Source organism: Mustela nigripes, chromosome 3, assembly GCF_022355385.1.
Source record: "Mustela nigripes isolate SB6536 chromosome 3, MUSNIG.SB6536, whole genome shotgun sequence".
Classification (NCBI taxonomy): Eukaryota; Metazoa; Chordata; class Mammalia; order Carnivora; family Mustelidae; genus Mustela; species Mustela nigripes.
The window spans coordinates 54,958,934-54,982,572 of NC_081559.1; the positions used below are offsets into that span (position 1 = coordinate 54,958,934).

The 23,639-nt window shown below is 38.4% G+C and overlaps 2 protein-coding genes across 2 annotated transcripts in view; one reads left to right on the forward strand and one right to left on the reverse strand.

The window, feature by feature from the left end:
- Window positions 1-16,055, reverse strand: part of CCDC148 (coiled-coil domain containing 148) — a 237,428-nt gene extending 221,373 nt beyond the window's left edge. Inside the window, exon 1 of the mRNA XM_059394002.1 lies at window positions 15,700-16,055. The gene's annotated coding sequence lies outside the window, so the exon portion shown is untranslated. The remainder of the gene's footprint in view (window positions 1-15,699) is intronic.
- Window positions 16,056-16,378: 323 nt separating this feature from the next.
- Window positions 16,379-23,639, forward strand: part of PKP4 (plakophilin 4) — a 246,470-nt gene continuing 239,209 nt past the window's right edge. Inside the window, exon 1 of the mRNA XM_059394005.1 lies at window positions 16,379-16,481. The gene's annotated coding sequence lies outside the window, so the exon portion shown is untranslated. The remainder of the gene's footprint in view (window positions 16,482-23,639) is intronic.

Here is a 23,639-nt window from a genome sequence, read left to right on the forward strand (position 1 = left end):
TGACTAAACAAATTGTAGCATATACATACAATACAGTACTACTCACCAATAAAAAGGAATGAACTAATGATATATATAATATGGCTGCATCTCAAATCGTTATGCTGAGTGAAAGAAGTCAGAAACAAAAGAGTACATGTTGTATGAGTCCATTTAAATGAAATAAATCTAATGTATAATGACAAAAGGCAGACCAATTGTTGCTTGGCAAGGGCCAGTAAGGAAAATTTTTGAAGTGATAGAAATGATTCTATTGGTGCTTATGTGGATGAATGGTCTATCAATACTCATCAAACCATGCCCTTAAAATGAGTATATTTTGTTTTATGTAAATTATATCTTACTAAAGTTGATTTAAAAATGAAATGACTCATCTCCATTCTAATGTTCAATATTGATAGAGAGGAGAAATATGAAACAGGAAAAAAAATAAAGATGTTATCCCAGCTTATGCTATTTAGAAGTTGAGTGATTTTGGACAAGCGAAGTAACTTGTCTGTGCCATAATTTAATATCAAGTGAAGATAATAATAGTATACCTACCTCATATAGTTCTTATAGAGATAAATGAAATAATATACATGAAGTGCTTAGAACTGTGTCAGGCATACAGTAAATGCTACATAAATGTTAGATATTATGGTGCAAATAAAAATGACTACAAATCTACTTCACATTGCTCATATCTGAATGGTTTTATCTGACGGATGTTCAGTAGTCTAGTAAAAAGTAAATGCAATATGCTCAACAATGAGAACCACCTCCTATATGTTATATAAGCAGACTGTCCAAAGATTTCATGGAAAGAAAACTTGGAACAAAATCTGAAGTACTATTATAATCCTGAGGTGAATTAGCATACAACACCAAGTTTGGACAAACTAAGGAGATGTTAAACATCTCTTACATGGGTCCTATTAAAAATGGGATTTTGCTTTCTAGAGCCATCAACTGGCCAAATTAAACTGTGAAAACTCTAAATGCACAATATATAAGAAGCAGAATGAAGAGATTATCAGAACTAATTATATTAACCTTAACATTTCTGAACTTAAAATAAATCAGAAACATCTAATTAGAAGGTTGCAAAATAATCACAGAATTTAATTACCTTATATATCTTGGAACATCTATTGAATTCCTTATTTTTTTATGTAATTGTAGCTTCTTTTTGCTAGTAGGAGTGATAACAATAAAAAATTTTTATTGTGATAAAATATAAAATTTACCATTTAACATTTTTTCCATTTACTGAAATATAATTGACATACAACATTGTGTTCGTTTTAGGCTTATAACATGATGATTTGATATATGTATATACTGTGAAATGACTATCACTATTAGTTTAGTTAACATCTATTACCTCACACAGAAATTTTGTGTGTTTGTATGACAACTTTCAAGATCTAATCTCTTAGCAACCTTCAAATATACAATGCAGTATTTTAAACTTTAGTCACAATTTTGTTTACATCCTGGAGTTATCTATCTATAACTGAGAGTTTGTACCTTTTGAAATGTACCCATTTCACCCTTGCTTCTGGCAACCACCAATCTGTTCAATGCATCTGTGGATTGTGGCTTTTTAGATTCTACATATAAATGAGAATCATAAAGTATTTATCTTTTACTGTCTGTCTTATTTCACTCAGCATTAATGCCCTCAAGGTCCATCCACGTGGCAGGATTTCCTTCCTTTTTTTGACTAAATAATAGTTCAGCATGTGTGTGTGTGTGTGTGTGTATTACAACATCTTTATCCATTCAGCCCTTGATGAATGCTTAGGTTGTTTCCATATCTTGACTGTTGTAAATAATGCTGCAATGACCTATTGTAATAAAGGCTTGCAATATCTTTTCGAGATAATTATTTTTTCACTTCAGATAGATACCAAAATTGGAATTGCTGAATTGCATGGTAATTCTACTTTCAATTTTTTGAGGAACCTCCATGTTGTTTTTCATGTTACACCAACTTATATTCTCACCCAATGCACAAGGGTTCTCTTTTCTCCACATTCTCATCAATGCGTATCTCTTGTCTTTATGATGATACCATTCTGACAGATGTAGGTGATATCTCATTGTGGTTTTGATTTATATTTCAATGATGATTAGTGATATTGAGCACCTTTTCATGTATGTGCTGGCCATTTGTATATCTTCTTGGAAAAATGTCTATTTAGTTCCTCTGCTCATTTTTAATTTGTTTGTTATTGTTGTTGCTGTTGTTATTGAGTTGTATATCAGTTTCTTGCAATGATCATATGATATGTGACTTTCTTTCTTATTTTAGTATTTGAAATAAAAATGTGCTGAAGATGTTCTATTAAAAAGCATATTTTTTGCCAAGTGACATCCTTTGATTGGGAATTCTAATTTCTACTTTTGTTCATATATTTCTTTTTGAGATTCAAAAATATTTATGACCTGATAAGTATATGTACTAACATCTTCCTTCTTCCCTAGAAAACCATGAGGAAAAGTAAAATGCTTATTGATTGAATCAGATTCAGTATCTTCCATGCTCATCAAGTATGTACAGTACTATAATTTTTGAAATACTATAAAATTTTGGTTTCTCACCAGTCAAAATTATCTCTTGTACTTTTTTTTTACATGACTTTTGTTATGCTAGCTCTACAGAATATTAGGTATATAGACTCCTTAATCAAAATGGATAAGCCCTTCCCCATTTAAAAAGCTCATGTAGTTGAAAATTAAGGTGGAAACTATGTTTTATACCCAAATGACAATCTTGTTCTTAGATTTAGCTGCCTTTTTATTATTAAAAGAGCAGTCATATTTTTAAAACCTGCTTCTATAGAGAATAGAAAGAGAGCTCCATTATCAAAAACAAAGACTTGTTAAAGGTAGTATTGAAAATAAATAATTGGCTTTTGTTCATGAATGGCTAAATCTATTTTGTGGTTTGAAGAGCTAAGAACAGATTGCTTCCCTTAGATTGTTAGCAAAGAAATGTTTTCATCAATTAACATTCTTTGCTAAGAACAGTTTTTTCCAGTGCTATTTCTCAAATGGAGCATTAAATAAATAGAGCTGCCCAAAGGACAATGCTTGGGCTTTTTCTTTAATGTTCTAGAGTATAATAATTATGGCATACCAGTTCAAAAGACTGGCAGAAAACAAAACAAAACAAAATCAAGTTTCAAACAGAAATTTACTTGGAGGAAAAAGTTGCCATTAGGTAGCCATTCCTGCAAATTAAATAAAAGGTACATCACCCACAAACTGTGCCAGTCTTCCTCTTGATTGTGCTTTTGCCCAACATTTACATTCCAGTAGGATGAAAAGTAAAGGGCAAGGTGTAGGAAATACAGAATGTTGTCACAAAAGGCATCGAAGTGTAGGAACACACCATTCAATTTACCCAGAGCTATTCCATTGCCTCAGCTTTATCCTTTCCTCTTCTAGCTTGTGCTGAAGTGATTACCACCATATGAGGGTCCACAGAGCGCGTGCAATAATCGTGGATGTTTATCGATCAAGTTCTTATAAGACAAGCACTATACTAAAAGCTTTACCTATTTTGATTGAGTTAAGATTCACAGTGATATCTGGGTAATACTGTTGTTCCTATTTTGCCAAATAGGAAACTGAGGTAAAGATCATCCAACTAGTGGGTGGTAGAAACCAGATACACAGCCAGGCTCAAGAGCCCATGCACCTAACCTCTCTATTCTCCCTGTCAGTGAAGGGAGACAACTCACAGGCAGTGTTCCTCAACATGCAGAGAAATGGACCTCTGTCACGATTTTTTTAGTGGAGAGATGTTCCCTAAGGGGAAAGGGAAGGTCCTAGAGGGAGAGAAAAAAAGGCAAGATACAAGTGGGAGTGAAGGGGAGAGACAGATATTGAACCAAGAAAAAGAAAGCAGTGTATTTAAAGGCAGTTTATGAGAACATGAGAAGAAAGAGGGCGGTGGAAATAGACTCAAGGGCCAAGTGATAAACATTTGTGGTAAATTTCCTTCAAGAAAATAAAGAAAACAAAGCCAAGATTTAGAATGAGATCATGCATTTCATAATACACAAATTAACCTAAACCCAGAAAAGAGTTGAGTGTGACTGATATATTTTACAGATCAGTAAACACAGGGCCAGAGAGATTAAACGACTTGTCTAAGACGTGAGGAAACAGGTAGCATAGTTGAGGCTAGAACCCAACCAGATCTCCTGACTTTTGAGCTCAATGCTCTTCCACCAACTATAGCAAACACATTTTGTCAGCTTTTAAAACAGAGGTGGTGGTCAATAGGTTTTGACTCAATTTAAGGACCACCACCTCTATGTTCAACATGTTGAAGAATAAACACAAAATACCTTAAAGTTCTTAAAGTTTCATCTTCTCAATAGTCAAATAGTATTATAGAGGAGCAATGAAGATAAAGTAGTCATTTATAAATGCAAGGAAGAGAGTTCTTGGCATAAATGCATATTTTTTTTACCTCTAATATTTTATCCCTACACAAATTTTTAAACTGAAATTATTTGAGCTTTGAAAAATTTAGTCACACATGTATGTATAGCAAAGAGTGAAATGTCTAAGTCATACTAATTTGTTCTTTACTAGAGAGACTGAAAAGGTTGGATGGTGAAAGTTATATACCCAGTGTTAATGCTGGTTTGTAATCTCTAATTTTCTTCCCAGCTCGAAAATTCTATAATTTTAGAAAACTGGTAATTAGATGTAATTAGATAAAATATTTTTATAATTTAAGTATATTTGACCCAATGAGATTACGATACACCACCTAAGTCTATGAGAAGATTATTTATAGTGACTTCAAAAAGGGGAGATTTAAAAGTTAATAAAATGCTGATGGTTATCATCTGTGGCATTTCAGACTATGGTAATTGATTAAAAAATTTTTTTAACTTGCTGAAAAATAGAAGGAAGAAAGCAAAAAGGAAAGCTGAAATAAAGTAGAAATGAGATCTTTTCTCATATAATCTCTTAGATACCAAGGACCCCTGTATTTGTGATAGGTATAGTACTATACTCATACTAGAAGTTCAGAAGCTTACATATTTCCCTTTTTTTAGGTTTAAAAGTTAATGAGTAGTGTTTGTGAGAAAGGAGAAGTATCTTATGCCCCATTTTCATTAATGTGGGGGCAGTCAGTGGAAAAATAAATGAGTTTTCCAAAGCCAAATAGTAAATCATTGAAAGCCTAGAGTTTTGAAATCAGGTTTTCTATTGACCATAGAAATGAATTAATTCTGTGTGGGTGGAATTTTTTTCTTATCTCAAATTCTCTATTTATGGCAATTTCCTTAGCCTTCTCTCTACTGTATTTGTGTTATGTCTCACTTCTACATCATTTGGCTGTGTCAAAAGAATACTCTTCTCAATACCACTTGAGACTTCACCTCTCTCAAGATGGATCACAGTTATGATTAGTGACTCTAATGATGTTAGAAATTCAAATGTGACTTGATAGAGGTAATTGATCTAACTGATCTTCAAGACAATGAAAACACCAAAAAATTAGAATGTAGTTTTCCAGAGATTTATATCACCTGTGGTAGGAAAAAACTAAAAAACCAACAGAAACAAAGCGAACAAGAGGGAAAGAATGTACATTTTATCTAAAGATGTTCTATTAAAAATGAGGTCTGTAAACATTCTCAATCACATACCTCTATTACCAAACATAATTATAAATCACTTAAATGTAATGTCCTAACATATAAAACACAAAGAACAATCCACAAGTACAAAAAAAAGATGTACTGAAATATATATTAGTGATTTTTTAAAAAGATTTATTTATTTGAGGGAGGGAGGGGCAAAAGGAGAGAGGAAATCCTAAGCAGATGCCTTGCTGAGCACAGAGCCCAATGTGAGGTTTGATCTCATGACTCTGAGATCATGACCCCCACTGAAACCAAGAGCTAGATGCCCAACCAAATGGGCCATCCGGGTGCCCCTATAGTATTGGTAAGTTAAATAAATTTTAGTGAGAGTTTTGTGATGGAAAATGTTGCATTACCTTGAAAATCATGATTTAATACCTGGTCATAGAAAGATTCAAATTTAACATCAGTTTATTCCCAAACTTGGCTGTAAGGGCTATAAAAGCTAAAATAAATACCACAAAAAGATATGGAAGAAATACAAAGTTGTCTTCATGTACTCAATTATGACACTCAAATTTCAACTCCAACCAATAGTTATACTAAGGTTGTAATTTAGGCTTTTTCTCTAATAATTTTCTGACTTCCCTATCAATCAGTTTTCCCTGCAAGTTTTTTTTTTTTCCTTTAACAATTAACAAACAGCTTCTCAATCCACTGAAATGGTATTTGGAAGATTTTAGATCATGTTAGAAGATGATGTTAGTAAGATGATATGCTTACATCATTTTTAAAGTTTTTGTTTGTAACAGCTTTATTGAGACATAATTTATATTCCATGAAAATATAGCCATTATAAGCATACAATGTGATTATTTTTAATAAATGTGGAATTGTGCAATCATTACCACCCTTCAGTTCTAGAATATTTCCATCATCTGAAAATGTTCTATCATATTCACTTACATTCAATCTTTGCATCCCAGCTCAAAGCAATCACTAATTTGCTTTTTGTCTATTTTTTTTTTGTTTTTTGGAAGTGTCATACAAATGGTATTATATAACATGTGGTCTTGGGACACCTAGGTGGATCAATCAGCTAAGAATCCCACTTTCAGTTTTGGCTCTGGTCATGATCTCGGGGTCATCAGATCGAGCCCCTCATCAAGCTGGGTACACAACACATGGAGTCTAATTGAGATTCTTTTGCCTCCTCCATCTCCCTGCGTTCCTCCCTCCACTCAACCTCTGTCTCTAAAATAAGTAAATAATTTTTACCACATTTTATCTAATAATTACTTGATAGACATTTTGATTATTTTGTTTTTTTCCAACTATGAATAATACTGATATTATTGATATAAACATCTTTGTGTAGACATGTGGTTTTATTTCTTGCTGAGTCATATGGTAAGTTTATACTTATATTTTTAAAAAACCATCCAGTGGTTTTCCAGAGTGGAAACCAGCAGCTTATGATAGTTCCAGTTTTCCACATCCTCATCATCACTTGGTATTATTAATCTTTTGCCTATACCCATGGTAGTGGTTATATAGTTGTATCGTGGTTTTAATGTCCATTTCTTTTATGATTAATTATGTCGAGTATCTTCTTCTATTATGATTAACCATTTATATAACATTTTGGTGAAATGTCTATCCAAATATTTTGCACATGGGCACATATTGCATGAAGCACTGGGTATGGTGCATAAACAATAAATTTTGGAATACTGAAAAAATAAAATAAAATTTATTTTGCACATTTTTAAATTGAGTTGCTTGCCTTCTTACTTTTCATGTTTAGAAATTCAATATATATTCTCTATATAAGTCCTTTATCAGACTATGATTAGAAAATATTTTTCCCCAGACACCTGGCTGGCTCAGTGGGAAGATGTAGGACTCCTGTTCTCAGTGTCAAGAGTTTGAGGCCTACACTGGGGATAGAGATTAATAAAAAGAAAAAAAAGAAAGAAAGAAAAAACAAAACAAAAAACTTAAAGAAAAAAGAAAATATTCTATGGCTTATATGGCTTATATTCTCATTTTCTTGTGTTTTAAAAGACAAAAGTTTTATTTAAAAAATTTATTTTTATTAAGTACTATTTATCAATTTCTTCTTTTATGGATCATGATGTGGTATCATATTCAAGATATCTTTGTCTAAAGCAAAGTCACAGAAATCTTGTACTATGTTTTCTTCTAGAAGTCTGATAATTTTATTTTTTTAAGATTTTATTTTTTAGATAATCTCTACGCCCAACATGGGGTTTGAACCCATGACTCAGATATCAAGAGTTGCAGCCCTTTCAAATGAGCTAGCCAGGTGCCCCCAAGTCTTATAATTTGAGTTTTTAGGTCTATGATGCAAACTGAGTTAATTTTTCTGTGTGCTGTAAGGTAAGAGTAAAAGCTCATGATTTTGCATATGGATAGTCAATGCACTTCATGAAGAGACACCCCTTTCCCCACTGAACTACCTTGGCATCTTTGTTGGAATTCAGTTGACCATAAATGTAAGGACTTATTTCTGCACTCTCTCTCTATTTATGTCATGGATCTACATGGCTATCATTATGCCAATACTATATTCTGTTACTGCAACTTTTTAATAAATTTTTAAATTGGATATTGCAATTCTTCCTACTCTGTTGGGTTTCTTTGGAGGGAGCTGTTATTCTTGTTTCCATGTATGTGCATTTTTAAAAAGATTTTATTTATTTATTTCAGAGAGAGAGCACAAGCAGGGGGAGCAGCAGAGGGAGAGGAAGAAGCAGACTACCCGCTGAGCAGAGGGCCCCATGTGGAGCTGGATCCCAGGACTCTGGGATCATGACCTGAACTGAAGGCAGACACTCAACCCACTGAGCCATCCAGGCACCCTTATATGTGCATTTTAATACTGGCTTATCGATTTCTATATAAAGCATTAGCTGGTATTTTCATAGGGATCACATTGAATCTATAGGTCAGAGATCTTATACTTTTCCAAAATATATTCCTCAGTATATATTTGTTTTTATGTTATTATAAATGGAATTGTTTCCTCAAGTTTACTTTCAAATTGCTATTTCCTAGCATATGAAAATACAATTGTTTTTTATGTACTGATCGTATATATCTTGTGACCTTGTTAAATTCATTTATTACTTCTAGTGTTACTTGTGTTGAATTTTCTTCGGAATTTTCTATGTATATGATCATGTTATCTGTAAATAAAGATAGCTTTAAATTTCCCATTGTAATTTTTATGCCTTTAATTTATTTTTCTTTCCTTATTACAATGGCTAAAGCCTTTAGAACAATGTTGAATAAAAATTATAAGAGTGGATATCATTTCATTCTCAATCTTGGAAAATATTCAGTCTTTTACCACAAATGTGATGACAGCTATAGGTTTTTCATAGATGCACTCTATCACATCAAGGAAGTGCCCTTCTGTTGCTAGTTTGTTGGAAATCTGTATCATGAATGGGTTGTTCTATCTTGTCAATTACCTTTTCTTCATCTATTTTCATCATTTTTTCCTCATTTTTAAAAGCGATTAAATGACAGAAAAATTTGGCATTTCTTGCCTTGTGGTTCCTGACAAGATAATGTACCAGCAGGTGCTGTTGACTTATGGCCCTAATCCAACTTGAGATGCACAGAAGTCTACGGCCATACCACCCTGAACGCGCCCGATCTCGTCTGATCTCGGAAGCTAAGCAGGGTCGGGCCTGGTTAGTACTTGGATGGGAGATGCACAGAAGTTGTAACAAACTGTGTGGAAGCCCTGTGATAAGAGTTAGCTGACCTGGTTTGTAAAGGAAACAGGTGTCCAGGAATGAGAAGGGCTAGGTGCTATGGTTGGAAGATAGGATATAAGGAGAACTCTTGTATGTTATTTATATTCTCTCCCCTACTGTTCTAATCAGCTCATTCCCATCTTTATGAAGCAGGCAGATAGTTCTGGACTTAAGACACTACTGAAGTCATACTTTCACGGTATTTATTTAAGGAAAATAACTTCAAATCTATACCTTATACAACAGTTTGGTGTGGTGATCATTTGATATCCCAGGGTTGGAACTGAGTCTAGAACTACTTTACAAATGGAAATTGTTGATTTTCCAAGTGCCCCGCATCTGTCTGACAGCCTTCTTTCACTTTAGGCTTCGCTCTACGCTAGAAACAAAATGGATTCCATCAGTAATTAGTACACTTTCAACATAGATACATTTATGAATCCTGTAATCTTAATTTTTGACAGATCATTTTTGCTTGATATGGAATTCTTGATCTATAGGTTTTTTTTCTTCCAGAACTTCAAATCTATTCTTCCATTGCTCTCTGGCTTCTTCTGTTTCTGATGATAAGTCAGCTACTAATTTTACTGTGGTTTCCTTGAACATAACGAGTTGTTATTCTCTTGTTGCTTCAAAATTTTCTTGTCTTTGTTTTTAGCAATCTGATGATGATATATCTAGCTTTGATTCTTATGTTTAGTCTACTAAGGATTTGCTGGGTTTCATTGATCTGTAGATTAATTTTTTAATAAAACTTGGGAAGTTTTTGATTTCTGCTTCTTGAAATTTTTTTTAAAGTAATTGACTTCTTTTTTTTTTTTAATTATTTATTTGACAGAGAGAGATCACAAGTAGGAAGAGAGGCAGAGAGAGGAGGAAGCAGGCTCCCCGCTGAGCAGAGAGCCCGATGCGGGACTCGATCCCAGGACCCTGAGATCACGACCTGAGCCGAAGGCAGCGGCTTAACCCACTGAGCTACCCAGGCACCCTTGAAATATTTTTTATATACTCTTCTATCCTTCCTTTCTTTCTTGTACTCCAAGCTGCTCCACAAAGTTTCTGAAACTCTGTTCATTTTTCTTCAAACATTTTTTCTCTGTTAATCAGAGTGGGTAGTTTTCATTTCTTTTTTATACTTTCTATTTCTTTATTGAGAGTCCCTATTTGTTGAGTCATTTTACCTTTAAGTTTTTAAATGTATTTATTAAAGTAGCTCATTTGGATTAGTTGCCTACAAAATCCAACTAGTGGGCTCCTGAGCATGTCCACTGGCTACGTATTTTTCTGAATTTGGGTTATTCTTCCCTGTTTTGTTTTGTTTTGTTCTTTGCATGTCTCAAAATTTTTTGTTGAAAACTCTATGATTTTAGCTAAGTATATAGCAATATTGGATCAATTCTGGTTTTCTTCTTGAAAGCTTTTCTTTAAATTGCTGGAAATTAGATCTCAGAATCTGTTTCCACGGAGCTATGTGGTCACTGATATCTCTGGCAAATTTTCCTATCTAATATTTATTTTTTAGCCCTGTTTCTAAAAAATTACTAGACATGTATAAAATAAATATAAATTCTAACTTTTTCTTTCTGCATTAGTAGCATGGCAAGTGATTCTACTTTAAAAAACCAGTCATATTGCTAATCTTCTCAAAGTTCTTCTTTTGTTTCCAATTTCACGGGAGGAGAACTGAGTTGAAGAATATAAGGCTTTGAGGTTGGGGAGTGGGGAGTAATAGACACCACACTAAATAAAGTTCTTTTAACTGAGACTGGCAATATTTAGAACTAAAAAACTAGGTCATTTTTTATAGTTTGTTAGACAGTTTTAGACTGTTATTCTTCATAGTACAGTAAGATGGTCATAATACATGTTCTGGTTTGATGTCAGATATTTGCACAATATTGTAATGAAATCTTTTTATCGTAAGAAACAGAGACTCACTAAATGCAAACCAGGAAAAGAAAGTATTGGGGTGACTATGAGAAACAGATAGTTCATGGAATACTAAAAAATGAAGTGTATTCGGGCTTTGTGGGGAGAATAGGAGCCCTGAAAATATCAGGGCTCTCTCTAGCTCACTTGTTCTCTCAATTCCAAATTTCCAGGAAATGAATCTGATTGGCATTGTTATAGATTATGACCAATGGTCTGCAGTGAATTGGTTACATTTGAATCAGGTCTCTCTGGCTGATACCATGGCCAGATGCTTGCAGGAAGCTTGCAGGGCTGCATACTTCAGTGGCTGTGGATATAAGTACTTAGAAACATGTCTATTACACTTACCAGGTGTTTGATGCCTTAATGATTTTATAAAGTTGTTACATTCTCAGGACTCTACGGTGTTCCAAAAAACAGAGCAACCTGGATACTTTGGATGGAAAAAAATGTAGGTAACTCTTATTTAATCTGCTTGACAAAGCTGAGTTTCAACTGCTTTTCCCAAAACATAGAATTTTACCTCTCAGTGTGGTAACTTCATCCCAAAGCACATGCAGCCAGTCCTTCTCACACAGTCCCTCCCTCATAGAGTGGCAGAGATAGGTCCTCTTAGCGATAAGATTTAAAGCTTTTCTCCCTTGGGAGGCTGCGCCACAGAAACCTCTCCTCTGCTCTGTAATAAGTTATCTCACCTCTCTACATTGAACCTCTAGTCCCATCTTTTTGTAAGTACCTCCCTATATTACTGATTCTATGCTTTCATTGTTAGAAGTCAAATTCTTTGAAGGACTGAATAAAAGGATTAATGAGTGTTGGCTTTTCTTGGTGTGGGAGATACTTTAGTAGTCCAAGGCACTATGGAGTTATATATATATAACTATATATAGTTATATAACTATAACCTCAATAGTTATACAGTCATAACTATTACATGTATCCTGTCTTCTAGGAGAGGAGGCTTACACATAAATAACCATACCATGGGGTAGAGAGTGACACAGTAAAATACTAAGACAGAAATCACCTTCTCCAGAGGTGCGAGTAAGGTGGGGGGAAATTTTCAGAAAGGCTTTAGAGGTACCAGTTGGGCTGGGCCTCTAAGGGCAGGGGAGGATTTGTATAGTCAGAGAATAGTCTGGAGGTGGCACACAGTCGATTCTGAAATCCTGAGCAGAACTATTATTAAGCTTTAGCAGCCATTCTCAGGACCAGTTTATTTCACTGCTCTCTTTCCTTCATTTGCCACCTGCCTCTGTTTTAACATCCCTTTTAAAAACAAACAAAAAAAGCAACTATCAATTAGTGTGTTTTTTGGAATTCTCGTATTTACTTCTTCTACCTTCTCCATAGGCTTCCAAGAATGAGAAAGGAGCCAGTGTTTCTGCTCTCCCCCTTTCCCTTGCTGCCTCTGCTATTATTTTTCAGGAATACTAATCATGATGAGCTAATATGAAAATAACAAACACTGGAAAGTTACAAAGTTTTCATAATCGTGAAAGGTTCTGATGGACTTCTTCCTGAGATGGTAACTGAAAAAAAAAATCCTTTTGATTTCTGCAATTTACTTTTTTTTTTTTGAAGGTGATGCTCACCAAAACCTCTTCAGTCTTTAGAACTTTGCCCTAAATCCACATTCAGTCAGGCTCAACAGAGACCCCTCTTCCCACACTTCTTCCCAGTAGTAAGACCCACCTACCTAGGTGGTTTGGCTAGCAGGTTAAATGCTTCCTCTTCTCAAGTTGTTCCTTTGCATTAATATGGAACCTCTGAGTGAGAGACAATGGTTTCTACCCTTCACTGGAAATCTGGAATTAAGGAACTGCAACTTGCAAGTATAAGGCCCTTTTGTAGGAGAGAAATTTACTGACAAAATGAGTTAGGATTTTGAGAAGAAAGTGCAAAACCTTCAGAATCTTTTCAGTTGTATTCAAGGGCCAGGATATTGAAGGTTAAAAAATAAAAGCCTTAAGAAATTCCCTTCAGGGGTGCCTGGTTGGCTCAGTGGGTTAAAGTCTCCGCTTTCGGCTTAGGTCATGATCCCAGGGTCCTGGAATCGAACCCCGCTTCGGGTTCTCCACTCAGTGGGAAGCCTGCTTCCTCCTATTTCTCTCTGCCTGCCTCTCTGCCCACTTATGATCTCTGTCAAGTAAATAAATAAAATCTTAAAAAAGAAAAAAAAAGAAAGAAATAAAGTCCCTTCAGACTGTTTTTTTTGGTGAGAAGAAAAGCCAAAAGATGGAGAGGGAGGTAGGCTGAAGAAGAGTGGTTTCACAAATGGTCAGGTATGTTGTAAGGTGTAGGGAAGAAAAATTTTTGGAGGAGAAAATAACATATTATCTAAGGGAGAAATTATGATCAATAGAGGATAATCCTGGGGAGACAAGACGGCCCATGTTTGGGAGTAGAAATGGATAATGAGTCTAGAACAGAAGAGTGGCACTCCTTCGCAGTCAGGACTAAAGTAAGTGATTCAGGTATAAAAATTGAGATCGGGTTTAGGAGAGTTAAAGAGAGAAACCTCATGATGGATCCTCAGTTTATAGAACTGGAAGAAGACAAAGTACAGTGGGGACTTGAGAAGAGCAGAAATGGGACAGGTTGGGAGAAGTGCCTTGGATAATGTCCCTGCTTAAGTGTTCTGTCTAATCAACCTCCTGGTGAAGACCCAGCCAAGTCTGGATAGCATAGACTTTCACTGGAACAAAGTGATTTCTTAGCCTTTATCCAGCAAAGCATGGTAGTACAGGAGCAAGTTCAAAAGAAAATTTTCAACTGCAAATAAGAATTACAAAAAATAACTAATAATAATAATGTCAAATAGCAACATTTTAAGGGACTTTATTCACAAATTTTAGTGACATTTTAATCACTGCAAACATGGAATACAATATCAAAATACTCATCACATGTGATCTGAGAAAAATACAGAAAGAAAAGATTACTGGAGTAAAAGAAAAATTAATTCTTGTTTTCTTCTTTCTACGCTAGCCCAAGGCAAGAATAAAGGAAACATCAGTATAATTCTTTCCATTAGACACATCTTCTATTCATTATTATTAGATGTTTTTTAAAACCAAATCATTGGTATCTTCTTAGTACATTAAAAATGAGTCATACAATTTGCATTTTATTTTTTCTATTCTCCAAAAACAAACACACATACAAAATCCAGAAATAAAAAGCATGATGTGCAAACTTCCACGATGGCAAGGCATGAGACAAGCACACACTATGGTCCCTGCTGATTCCTTTTCCATTTTAGAAATATTTAGGGGGAACATTCATATGTTCAACTGTTTTCTTCCACAGATCAACCCTGCAAAGGATTATCAACTAGGTTTAAATTTTACTACAAATTGTGAGAGATGTTTCTCCAATCAAAGCACCATATTAAGTCTTATCTATTTATGTAATTTTCCAATTATAGTAAGATAAAAACTAATAGCAAAGCATATTATTCAACTTAAAATTCCATACAGTAGTTAGACCTATGTAGCTTGCACACACACTCATCTGTTTCTCTCAATAGATATTTGTATTTCCAAAATCCTATCAGCTTTTTCACAAAATATGGTCCCTTTAGGGTGGTAACATAAACATTGCTTTCTTACATCTTACTAACATGGCAAAATCACCAAAAGAATGTCAGTGGTTACATTAGAGAGCTATAAAATGCTTAAAAGTGTAATATTTTCATGAAGACCCACTTGAATAGCCAGTATCTAAATATCAAAGTTATTTACAAAAAAACAGCTGGTATTGACAAACAAGCACAAAGTGACTAAAGGAAAGCAAAGAACTTGTTATTAAAGCTCAAGATTTTTCTGTGTACTAACTGCATGTCTCAGTTCATTTCTTTCTCAAATTTGAGGTAAACTGGAAAATACCCAGAAAACAGCACCTCTCAACTGTAAACTATTCTCTTTACTCTGTGAGATCACCAGCAGGCATGAAGAATCGACTTTGTCACCTGTCTTTCCTCACTCTGAAAACTCTTAGGGGAAAGAGCGCGCACCTGCCAAGCTCACAGTGCATAATGTACACACAGGTGGGTCTTTAATAAAAATCCTTCAATGGCGAGATTAGAGGTTTGCTTGGAGAACCAGAGAACACATCATCTGATGTGATGACTCAATGACAACTAACACAATATACGTCAGCCTGTTTCCTTACCAAAATATCATTCCAAGGAAATATTCTTTGAGTCTCCTTGAGGTAAGTCTGTTAAGTTTTTAGACCCAACATTTTGAGGCAAGATCCGCCCCCAGGGAAAGGGGAGTGGTTGAACGAAAAACAAGTAGTATTCGGGCGGATCAGCGACGTCGGGAAGCAGCGAATTAAGTCTTGCACAGAAGAGCGTGCAAACTCACCTGGAGTAGCAGAAGCTGCACACATGTCAAAGGTCAAAGGTCAACGTCTCAGGGGCTCGCCGTCGCAGGAAAAACGAAATGCCCACTCCTAGACTCTCATGGATTCGAGGTGAGATGAGGGACAAACCCTACCACGCACAGCTGGGGTTGGCAGGAAGCCAAAGCACAAGCTGCCTCGGGTTTCAGAGCCAGCATGCAGGAATCCCCCATGTACCTCTTCCCTACAGCCCCTCCCGCTCGCAAAGCCTGAGACACCTTCAGCCTCACTCCCCACCTTCTTCAGGCCCTCTCGCTCTTAACAGCATCGGTCTCTATGGCGACCTGAAACCGCAGTTCGCATTGGCCGGTTCAATATGAGGGCCGGGCCAATGGGGAGGGCCAGCCTTCTCCTTCCGACCAATGGGGTTGGCGGGGAGCAGGTCCGGAGACGGCGGCGTGCTGACGTTCCCGGGAGCCCGGGGCTGGCTGGGCAGGCGGGTTGGCGGCTGGGCGGGCGGCGGCGGCGGCCTCTGGGCAGTAGAGGGGGCTCCGGGGCTGAGTCCGTGTCGACGCCGGCCGCGGAGGCGGCACCATGGGCACCGGGTAGAGGGGCAAGTTGGCCACCGCCGCCGTCGGGGGTGGTGGGAGAGCCGCTTCGGGGGAGGGGGCGGGTGGGGGAGGGAGGGGCGGGCAGCCGCTCGGCCGCGGCACTTTTTTAATTTTTTCGGGTGCCGCAGCGGCGACCCCTCGGCGCAGATGTCCCTGATTCTCCGAGCGACGACGGGCGCAGCCTAACCTGGAAAGTAAGTGTGCGAGCTCGCGGGAGGGCACGAGGACTCCTGCCCCCGAGACCCCCGGCCCTCGCCCCCTCGTGCCCGAGCCCGGACCTGCCCGTGAGGGGCGCGCGGGGGGACGGGCGCCTCCCTCCCGTTACTCCGTCCCCACCGCCTCGCGGCCGCCTCGGCTTTCCTGCCCCGCCTCGTGTTCCTGCCCGCACTCGCCTGCCTGCTCCCCTCCCCCCGGCAGGCGCACAAGTTTCACCCTCCATTTGCTTTTCCCGGCTATTACTCTCCCGGGTCTCCACTGCACGCCGCGCAGGACCCTCCCCACGTTGGCATTTTCGGATCCAGAGCCCCCGGCCCCGAACTTCAGCGCCACGCAGAACCCTCCCGGACGTCTGCCCCGAGGCTCCCCCGCTCTTGTCCGCCTGGCACGCCGCCCCGCGCCCCCAACACCGTGGGGTTCCCGCCTTCCCCGGCCCTCGGGGCGTTCTGTGCGTCCCTCCAGCCCCAGATCCTGCATCCTGGCCCCCATCTTTCCTCCCACGCCCCGGCTCCCTGCGTGGTCTCGCGTTTGCCCTCGGAGTCCCGCGCTCCTGCAGGTCCTGCCCACCCCGCTCTGGCCAGCGCGCCCCTCGCTCTTCCCGGCGTATCCTCACGCTCCACCCCTCCGGGTTCCCGAGCCCGGAGCTTCCCCGGCTGCCCTCCTCCGCCGCCGCTTTCCCCTCACCCTGCCAGGAGTTGAAGCGGAGCTGCGGCACCCCCCCCCCCCCTACGCAACCCCCAAGGGGTTCTGGTGTCTCTGCCCACCGCTCAGGCTGCCTGGCCCTCTCCCTGTTACCCCGACCCGGGAAGCAAGGGGTTGAGCGGCGGGGCTGGGATTTGGCTGCGTGTTGGCTGAGTGCGACAAATAGCGAGCGCGGGCAGTAGAGGCGCCGCGGCGGCCGTGGCCACTCGGGGCGCAGCAGTAGGCAGGTGTGTGTGTCCAGGGGGGGAACGCGCGCCGCGGGCTCCTCGGCTGGCGACAGATTGTGCAGGAATGCGAGGAATGCACCAGGGGCATAGTCCACAGGGCCCGTCGCGGCTGCACTAGCGCCTTCCCGGCCCAGCTCTCGCCACGCAGCCAGAGGTCACCGGAGCATCTTCGGAGCTGGTGAGCCTAGCTCCACTCCTCTTCTTCCCTTAACCTCTCTCCCTGCGGCAGAGAGGGCGCGGAGGGGAAGCGCGGCAGTTCTCGGGCTTTAGCTAGCCGTTAGCCTGGGTTTTGCTGCATTGGTCTCAGGGACCGTGAATTTGAGGCGGTTGGTGGTGGAGCCAAGGTTATTGATCGTTGCACAAGGTTCTTGGCAAGTTTGGTTTGCAGGGTTTGAATAGTGCCTGGTTTTTACGAGGGTTTTCTGAAAACCTTCAGGAAAGGTGCCCAAGGTTCTTAGAGTAATGAGCTTGCAGCCAACGCATTTTAGCTCTATCAAAAATGTCTGTTAATGCTCACGGATAGGGATGTACTGCAAGAGAGAACTTGAATGCATCACTTTGCTGTCATAAGAATTGTAATTTTTTTCTCGTCATGCTGGGTTGTGTTTAGACCTCTTATAATACATAATGAATAGAAACAGAGAAGCAGTGTTTGGTCAGCGATGGGACAGATAGAACTGTCTGGTACAGTTAAATTCGGGGCGTGTCAGTTACCACTGGAAGTAACACAGGGACAACGCAATCATGTATATTTCGAGATGCGATTTATTAGTTGAGGTCGCAGTTCTTTTTGTTACTAAGTTTGAAAAAAATAAATACAGTCTTCCAACTTTTAAAGAATAGTAATTATACAATCAGTAATGATTCATATACATTTTTGGTCAAATTTTATTTTCTTTAATGCAGAAAAACAAATTTTTGACAGAGGGTGCTTTTCTAGAATTGGGCTTAGATTATTTTATTTTAAAAGGGGAAGTAGAAGACTGCTTTTCTCTTTGAATACAATATATTGATATGGAAGTATCTTCTTTTCTGGTGCCTGTGAAGCACTTATGGAAATGGTAACATAAAAATGAGAACAACTGATGTCCAAAATAAGGTTTCTGGATGTTGTAAAGCATACTGTGTGTGTCTTTGTTTGACACTTTGTTTTGGAGGTTGAGTTTACTATATGCCTCTCCACACTTGGTTATTTTTGTATCAGATTCAGGAAAATAATAGGTTGATGGTCTCAGCTGTCTTCCAGTACCTACTTTGTATGGATCAAATGCATTGAAAAGTACAAGATGAGAATCTTTTGGTTAAGGACTCAGCAGAAAGGAAAAATGGAAGAAAACAAACAAAAAAAACTTTGCACTGGGAAAGGTTGTGTCTTCTGCCTGCCACATTGTTTTTCAGGTATATACTTAATCTGTAGATATTATAATTTACAGATTTAACTCTAAATTAGAGTTAGTAACATAGTATAGGATACCGGGAGGTGTTTATAGATGCCAACAGGAAACTTGTTATGTAACAATATCACATTACAGCAGAGTTTAGCACCTGCTTATTTGATTTGATGTGAAGATTAGAAAGTAAAAGCACATTCAGTTTCCCTGCTACATTAGAAATTGAAATAACTGGTTCAGGTGCATAGATAATGTATATAAATGTGCAGATAATTTTACCTGCTTCAAGTAAAGGTAGGCTTTCACTTAGAAATATATTCTAGTTATAGATATTTGAGGAGAAGTTTCAAAACTAGTAACATTCACAACCAATAACATAAGCTGTGTTTTGGCCAAAGTATACTCCCTCACCAACCCCCACTATTATGTAAGGAGAAGGTGCAGCATTTCATGTATTGTATGTTATACTGAAGATCCTAAATTGTGGATCTAGGTGTCCAGTTATCTTAATTTTTTTTTTAAGATTTTATTTATTTATTTGACAGGCAGAGATTACAAGTAGGCAGAGAGGCAGGCAGAGAGAGAGAGGAAGAAGCAGGCTCCCCACTGAGCAGAGAGCCCGACGTGGGGCTCGATCCCAGGACCCTGGGATCATGACCTGAGCCGAAGGCAGAGGCTTTAACCCACTGAGCCACCCAGGTGCCCCCAGTTATCTTAATTTTTACCTATGCTGTTTTTGAAGGAAGATAGTGGAGTGGGGTAGTAGGGATGGAAAGCAAAAGAGAAGGTAAGCAGGAAGTAGGAGCAGTTGGTATTCATGGAGGGGGTGGAGGGATGTTAATACTGCATTTATAAGCTGAATAAGCCAAATCTACTTCATCTACTTCTGTAATTCTTATATATTGAGACTTTAAAAAAAAAACTACTCTCAAACTCAGTTTAATAAAAACTTTAGCAATTGTATGACCTTGAGTATTTGAATTAAGTCTATATTAATTCAGAACTGCAGTTTTTTTTTTTCTTTTCTAAGCAAACTGGGAAAATAAATTTAAAACTTTTACATTCACTTAATTAAAAAATCCAGTTATTGCCAATTTTAAAATTGAATTATTTCCTTGTTGTTGGCCAAGAACTGATTTAAATAGAGAATTTTTGTATCCTAGATGATGCGAATAACTTGAGAAGTCCAGTCTCACTGGACTGCTTTGAAATATTAAGATATTTTGAGAGTGCTCTCTAATATTCTTCTCCTGTTTCAACCAAGAGGTAAATCCCTAATTTGCTTATTTGTAAAATGGAATCGTAGTAATGAAGTAATATTTTCATTTTTAACTGGAAGATAAAATAGAGGTTATTATAGGGTTATTCTAGGGCGTAAACATTCATGGAATTATATGACACTTTGGGAAGTTGCCTTCACGCCTTCAGTGTACTGGGAGATAATGACTTCTTCAATGTATTAAATGGTTTTGTAGTGCCTTTCCTGCACTGAAGGGGGAAGAAGAATCTGCAGAACACCAGTGGACTGATTGTGTTTGGAAAATTAGGTAACTGTTTCATGCCCAAACTGTAACTACAAATAGCTTCAGAGTGTGAGAGTGAGGAAGTAAAACTTAAAGCATAACTGGATGTAAGGCTTCATAAACTGCCAGTACTCAGGAGGTCAGTTTGATGGCCAGCTGTAAGAAATAACAGGTTTCTTTTAGGATAAGGAGAAAAGGCCCGTTGGTCACAAAGAGCAATCATTCATGTGCTTGCTGGTTTCATTTGAGAAGTTGTATGACTTTCAAATATTGTTTAGATTACCACTTTAGTAATTCAGTGGAATTATCTTCATCTTTTGGGGGCTATGTTATCATAATTAGATTGAGGATTTTATATGATGTTGCTTTTCAGTTTGCTGCAGACATTCCATTTGTCATTGATCTAAGTTGTTTTCTTTCTTTTTTTTTTTTAAGAGTTTTTATTTATTTGACAGACAGAGATCATAAGTAGGCAGAGAGACAGGCAGAGAGAGGGAGGGGGAAGCAGGCTCCCCGCTGAGCAGAGAGCCCGATGTGGGGCTCGGTCCCAGGACCCTGGGACCATGACTCGAGCTGAAGGCAGAGGCTTTAACCCACTGAGCCACCCAGGTGCCCCTAAGTTGTTTTCTTTTTATAACTTAGATTTACTTTTATTTGGTACACTAATGTTAGCTACAGTCCTGATCATTTTATTATTCATAGTCTTGATGATATTATAGTTTATTTGACTAATACATAATGATTCACTGCAGATGATAAAATGTCATTAGAGATTGATTGTAAATATTTTTTTAAAGATTTTATTTATTTATTTGACAGACAGAGATCACAAGTAGGCAGAGAGGCAGGCAGAGAGAGAGGAGGAAGCAGGCTCCCTGCTGAGCAGAGAGTCCAACGTGGGGCTCCATCCCATGACCCTGAGATCATGACCTGAGCTGAAAGCAGAGGCTTTAACCCACTGAGCCACCCAGGCGCCCCGATTGTAAATTTTTACTACTATAAAATATATAAATCAAAATATGGAAGTGTCTGCATTATTTTAAGTCACGTCATTGTGAAACATTTTTCTTGAACTGAATAATGCCTGCCGATTGGGTAGATGCCAATCCTCGTAGGTAGATAATATATCATATAGCCCTCATAAAGAACTCGCAAATGAAGGGTTGGGGAGGGAAGGGGCAAGCGAATCAATAACCCTCTTCCTTTAAACAGCCAAGGCATATTTGGCTTCTGTGATTATTGTCTGTGTTAAATATAAACTTGGTGAGTTGTAAATAAATTTAAATTTTGTAAATTTAGTGAGTTGTAAAGGGAGTTTATTCTATTCTTCCCTAATCTGGATCCCCTCCCTAACCTCCCTTCCCTCCAGCACACACACACCATCACCACAATGTATATGTCTGCTTGGAGAGGCAGAGAAAGCCCCTTTTCAGGAACCACTTGATATAGAAGTTGGTGCTTTGTGTTCCAAGTTCAATTTAGAGTGGATGTGAGTTTTTGTCATAAAAATGGCATTATATATGAAACTTGAGTAAAATGTGTAGTTGAAGAGGGATTATCAGAGTTATTGTAAAGGCTTTGGGGGCCTGGTCTGGAACTTGGAATACTGTTTTTCATAGACACCCACAACTGACTTACAAATTGACTTAAAACACTGGGTAAGTAGTGTTTGAAATTCTGGTCCATTGTAAGCTCTCTCTTAAATTGCAGACATGAGGGGGAGATGAAAAGCACCCTATTCCAGAAATTAGGAGATCTAAATCTATGGTGACAAACCATTTAAAACATTTGGATTTATAGCTTTCTCCTTTTGAAAATGCCAGGGTTTGGATTGCATTGATCTAAGATACATTTCAGCTCAAGGTTTCCAAAGCCTCCAGTGTTGTTGTTTGTTTGTTTGTTTTGTGTTTTGTTTTTTGTTTTTTTAAGAAAAGGTTTCCTAAGCATTCATTTATGTAATGAGTCCCGTTTCTCCTCCTCATACAAATCATAGCAACAAGATAGTTGGGGTTCTCTTTTGAGACTTTTGAATCTCACGTTCATCTTAAATTGTTGTTTTTCCTTTTTTTAACAATGTCATTTTGGGAAGTGAGGGGAGGGATCAAAATATACAGTGTTTTCAGAGTCTTGATTGTCTACCTCCACCCCTCATCCAGGATTAACTATGGCAGTTTAGGCCAGAAAAAGTCCTTGGGCTTTCACCTTGACACTGAGAGAATTCCATAAAAAATGTCATTAAGGCAGTGAGTGAGGTGTGTGGTTAGTAGCCAGACTGTCATAGTTCAGTTCTGTTTATTTGCTAGGTATGTGACTTGGTACACTATATAATCCCTCTGGATCCCATTTTTTTTTTTTTTAAGATTTTATTTATTTATTTGGCAGGCAGAGAGGCAGGCAGAGAGAGAGAGGAGGAAGCAGGCTCCCTACTGAGCAGAGAGCCCGATGCAGGGCTCGATCCCAGGACCCTGGGATCATGACCTGAGCTGAAGGCAGAGACTTTAACCCACTGAGCCACCCAGGTGCCCTGTGGATCCCATTTTTAAAACGAGATCTCATTTACTCATTTGTAAAACAATGATTAAAAATATCATTTTTATCAGGATTAAATGAGTTAATATATGTGAAGCATTTCAAGCTCTGGGGCAGCTTTTAATACATTAAAGTCATTATTCTTCCATTGTGGTACTTAATAATACTTTTGTTTTTTTTTAATTATTTGACAGAGATCACAAGTAGGCAGAGAGGCAGGCAGAGAGAGAGGAAGGAGAGCAGGCTCCCTGAGCAGAGAGCCCTTGTGGGGCTCAATCCCAGGACCCCGGGATCATGACCTGAGCTGAAAGCAGAGGCCTTAACCCACTGAGCCACCCAGGCACCCCAATAATACTTTTTTTAAAAGCTGTATTTATTTATTAGAAAGTGGCAAGTGGGATGGGGGTGAGGGAGGGGGAGAGAGCGAACTCGAGCAGACTTCCACTAAGCACAGAGCCTAAGGTGGGACTCCATCCCAGGACCCTAAGATCATGACCTAAGCCTAAAGGAAGAGTCAACACTCAACCAACTGAGCCATCTAGGTGCCCCCTTAATGATACCTTCTACTGTATATCAGGCAAATTAATGGCTTGCTTTCTTTGATCTTAGTCAATAAGATTATGAATCTAAACATAGTATTTCAGGGAAGAAATAAACTCCTAAAGAGAAATGATGATCTTGACAGTTTGTAAGAGATTGTCCATAAGGAAGAAAATCCAGCAAAATAAATTAAAAAAGGACCTTTTTAAAATAGGGAAGTTAAT